The sequence below is a fragment of the Eptatretus burgeri genome, chromosome 4 (assembly GCF_056783735.1).
Source record: "Eptatretus burgeri isolate ZD-2024b chromosome 4, Ebu_testis_v1, whole genome shotgun sequence".
In the NCBI taxonomy this organism is placed as follows: domain Eukaryota; kingdom Metazoa; phylum Chordata; class Myxini; order Myxiniformes; family Myxinidae; genus Eptatretus; species Eptatretus burgeri.
The window spans coordinates 88,245,287-88,250,286 of record NC_140964.1 but is presented as its reverse complement, the minus strand read 5'-3'; the positions used below and the strand labels follow the sequence as shown (position 1 = coordinate 88,250,286).

The 5,000-nt window shown below is 45.1% G+C and overlaps 1 protein-coding gene across 1 annotated transcript in view; it reads right to left on the bottom strand.

Annotated features, from left to right (window-relative positions):
* RBM19 (RNA binding motif protein 19) overlaps positions 1 to 5,000 on the bottom strand; it is a 208,147-nt gene that overhangs the window by 1,665 nt on the left and 201,482 nt on the right. Inside the window, exon 25 of the mRNA XM_085879249.1 lies at positions 1 to 2,871. This exon is cut by the window's left edge and continues 1,665 nt beyond it. The gene's annotated coding sequence lies outside the window, so the exon portion shown is untranslated. The remainder of the gene's footprint in view (positions 2,872 to 5,000) is intronic.

The window sequence follows — 5,000 nt, the reverse complement described above, 5'->3', positions numbered from 1 at the left end:
AACTTGCCTTGAAGCTGTCTCGCCTGAGTTTGAATCTCAGCCCAACTATAAACATCACACCGGTGTTTTCCAGGTGAAGGCGATTCATCAACCTGTGTGCTGTCCTTCGGATGGACGTTCAACTGTGTCCCGTCTGCCAGAATTAGTTGGTGGACGTTAAATATCCCACGGTGTCCATCGCAAAGATTAGGGCAAGCTATCGCCGGCAATGTGGCCAAATTCCTGCGCTAACCCGAATCAAACGTCAGGCCTGGCCAGCCGGTTGGCGAAAGGCCTGGGCCAAACTTCTCTTGACCAACCCCACAAGGAAGTGGGAATAATTGTAGCCATTAAAAAATGAAGTGAACAGGTGCATCAAAAAAAATTTAAAAAATTAACGCATACACATCAACTGAGACATGTAAGTGCACACTCGCACCTACTAGAACACTAACACGCTCACTCACACCAACCAGTACAGACACGCACAAAACGCACCGCGACCCTCGTGCGCACGCACTTCGACCTGTGCGTGCATGCCCCAACAGCGACCCTAGTGCCTTCGTGCACCTGCCGCGACATGCGCGCACATACCTACCACGGCATGCGCACATACACCTGCAGTGACACGCTCGCACCCACTGTGACATGCATGTGCGCATGCTCACACACCGAGATTTTTTTTGTTTAATCTTCCGCAGACAAAGGCTATTCATCACCCTTTTAAACCATTTAGCCTTCGTTTGGCACGACTGTTTGCCGGCGATAACGCGTAGGCATTAACCGGCGCCCATTCCTCTTGTGACGGTAACATTCTCAAAGACAGAATGCGGTTTGGCCATTAATTTCACCCGGATTCGGCTCCTGATGGAAGGTCCGTCGCACGCTGTGCCGAGATAACACGTTCCACATAATACAGAAGCTATAAATTCGGGTGTGCAAAGGACAATCAGTGCATTGTGGATAACATTTAAGTGACTTTGCGGTTAATTTTTTTTGCCCGTTGCGTCTCCGATAAAAAAAAAACACCAAACACTTCGTTGAAAGAAGGTTCGTGTTAGAGATGGAGAGGTTGAGAGAATGAAAGAACAGAAGATAAACTCCGGCCTGAACAAGCACGCATCAACAGCGAACCGATGGGCGAATCATTACCAATGGCTTCATAATATGTTTCGGGTAAGTTTGCTACATACCGTAAATCTGTGTTCACTTGTGTCAATTAGTTTGTGCAAGTCAATGCGTGTTAAAAATCACAGCATCGTGTACATTCTGGTGCAGCGAAACACCAGCCATTCCTTCACATTGAAATTGCACCCCATAGTTTGCACTGGGTGAGAGTTCACCCAAGAGAAGAGTGACAATTACAGTTTCAGAGCGTGACGTTTACATGTGGTGACGTCTACTCCACGGAACAGTTATGTCGTGCGGCATTTAGTTGTGAATACTGTACAATATCAGTTACAACCAAAGGCGAGTCTCCATTTTCTCATATGCAGAGGAATGCAATTGCTGAGTGCAGTATATCAGCAAAAAAAAAAACTAAACGCATATAATTGGGCCGATGAGCGAGTGTTTCCATTTGAACCCCTGGCTCATGAGGGATTGAACTCAGGTTCATATCCCATATAACCATTCGTTTGTCCATCATCCACTTATGTCATTGCAATTCACATTGAAGTACAGTGGTGTCTACAAATGTCTTTGTCCTGCATGTGACAAATATACAAGCTCCTCCACGATCTTTGATCACTGTAAAAAGGTCATAATAATAACCAGTTTTTGTAATTTTTTTTAATACCAGCCCAGTGATTTCCACATTTGGAGATTGCATCGGTTGGCAATATCATGAGACAGCTCGGGAGGGAGCCACCAAAACAACGGGGATTTCAAAGTGCATCCATGAATGTGCGATCAGAACAGGCAGCGACAGCCAAACAGGGTATCGAAACGAACGCACCACCTGATGGCTCTTTCATCCAAAGGAGCCTTTGCATGTCCCACATCGCTCTTCCTTAGAAAAAGAACAAAAAGAGTTTCAAAAAAAAAAATAATGGTAAGGCATGTGTGCTTCGTGCGAGATTTCCAAACGGAGCATTATTATTCAAATAGCCACGGTGGATAAAATCATCTCCTGCCATGCTTAATCCCCATGCATAACCATGGGGGAAAGGCATGCTCCAGTCCGATATCGCAACACCTTCCTTGCTGAACTCTATGTTTTTTGGCGTCTCGACAGCGGCTGTGAAAGCTCCCTCGACAAAGCGCAGCCCTTTATGTGGAATCCCCGCTCTGTGGCTCGAATTAACCCTTTGTGGACCTCTGGGGCCCGCTAGGACATCGGCGAGTGATGACAACGCACTGGCCAAGCTGGCCAGGGGCAGCCAAATACGCCTCATCGATTTCCCAGCTACGTCACGAATCGTTGCTCCCTGATCTTGTTGGAAAAGCGGACGGATTTCGCAGCGCAAAACAAATCGACGCGAGCTGAAGATCCTGCGGCATCGGATCTCCAACCTGGCTGACACCATACAGAAATTTTGGCCACATGCCTATTGTGGCAATCTAAAGAAAGGCCTTTATTATTTTACAAAAATCCAATTTCAAGAGTACATCCACCATGGTTATAATAATCCCTGTGTGAGGAATGTCTGAGCATTGATGGTCCAACAGACCAGCGACCACAGTGAAATTCTATTAATTTCATTACTTGATACAAACCATCCATCAGTCAGAAATTTGCCAAGAGACAAGAGATGTCGCTCGCCAGTTGTCATTGTATGGTGGAGGCAGCTTCCAGTGCATGGGGCGGAGGCTGTTGCTGACCTTGGTCCTGAAAACACCCCTTCCAGCTGAAGCACGCCATCTTGCGGTCAATCTGCCTCGGGCGTCGGCCTATTGACAAATGAGAAATACGAGACTTTGTCAAGGCTAGTGTCGGCCTGCCTCGGTGGACAATTCAAATGACAGGCTTATCAACTGAAAGTTGACAAAGGTTTGCTAATCGCCATGGGAAGCAAAGCAATGCTGATGTTTCGGTCATTCACCCTTCGAAGCCCGACATCAGTGTTACCTTTGCTTCCCACCGCAATTAACAAACCATCATCACGCTTCTGTTGAAAATCCAATGTTCTATTGTCAAGGATCGAGAAGGTTGCGTTGAAGACATTAAAGTTGCAACAGCAAAGTACCTGAAACTAACTGCACTGTGGTTCAGCGGTTTCCATTATTTTGATTCGCTATTACATCATTAGTTATAGTAAACCACGCCAAATGTGGCATTACACAATCTGGCAGTGGAGCATTTGGGGCTTTTCGTGACAGCGAACTGACCCGAAGTGAAAGGTAAATGGTGGAAGATTCTCGACTGAATCCATCCGAGACAACGTGTGACTCTCCCCTCCAATTACTGAAAATGCTTCCCTCGAATTACAATCAGAGGTACAACTCGAGCCAGTACATTGTGAAGCGTTTGCTGATTGTAATTGCTGTATATTTGTCACGTGGTGTTCATCTCCCTTGCCCTATTCTCCGATCACCATAGTCTCACTGTAAACCTTTCCGAAACCGCCTGTGACATGATAAAAAGGCCTACCCAAAACAATCTATACCCAAGCATTCCCAGTTTTTTTTCTACATGCATGGCTCTGCCGTAATAATTTGGCCACCACAATAAATCAATGCAGTTGGTCAAAATGTATATAACGACTGGATGTACAGATAATTATTAGAGTGTTGGCTCTGCTAACATGAGGTCATGTTGTGGGCAAGTCAGAGTGTCGCCAGAGTGAATGACTGCCAGAGATTTAGGCATTTCTTGTGGACATGCGGCCAATAACAGCACAAAATTCACTGATGAGAATGCCTACTACAGCAGAAAAGCAAAATGGAAGGCCTTCAATAAATTGACACAACAAGAAGAACTTGTCCGAATTAGCAACATGCATAATGATCAATATTCCTTGCTGAGAGTACCCATGCAAGAGATGACAGGATAATATCATTCTCCTCACTTAGCTATCTACATCGGGTGTGTCGAGTGTGGGAAGTCCTTTTTGACCAGATGGCATAAAATGCTTCAGCAGGTTTGATCCGAAGAGAAATATGATAAAATACTCCCGGGTTCCGGTTTCAGCAATTTTGGTCAGAAGTTCCACTTAGGTTATGAGAATACCGAAAAAGAAGATGCTATACTTCATAAATTCACCCCATGGTCAAGTATAGAGGTTGTAGTGTCATATTAATGACAGCGATGAAAGAGGAAACTAGGCATTACACTTCCTCCACCAACAGTGCCTTCAGAAAGTATTCATACCCTCAAATATTGCCACATTTTGTTGTGTTGCAGGTTGAATTGAAAATGGATTAAATTAAAGTTATTTTGTCACCGATCTATCGGTGAAATTTTTTGTCATTCATTACAGCTTTGAGCCTTCTTCGGTATGTCTGTATAAGCTTTGCAAATGGGATTTTCTCCCATTCTTCCTTGCATATTTGCGCAAGCCCTGTCAAGTTGGATGCGGAGCGTCGGTGAACAGCAATCTTCAAGTCTTTTCCACAGATTCTCAATGAGATTCAAGTTTGGGCTTTGGCTGGGCCACTCAAGGACTTTCACGTTCTTGTTCTGAAGCCATTCCAGTGTTGCTTTGGCTGTGTGCTTGGGGTCATTGTCCTATTGGAACGTAAATCTTCACCGCAGTCTGAGGTCTTTTGCACTCTGAAGCAGGTTCTCTTCGAGGATTTGCATGTATCTGGCTCCATTCATTGTTCCCTCTATCCTTGTAAGTCTCCCAGTCTCTGCCACTGAAAAGCATCCTCATAGCAGGATACTATCACCACCATGTTTCATGGTTGGGATGGTGTTAGATGGGTGATGAGCTGTGCTTGGTTTCCACCAGATGTAGTGCTTTGCATTCAGGGCGAAGAGTTAAATTTTAATCTCATCAGAACACAGAATCTTTTGCCTCATGCTCAGAGTCTTTCAGGTGCCTTTTTGTAAACTCCAGTTGTGCTGTCATGTGTCT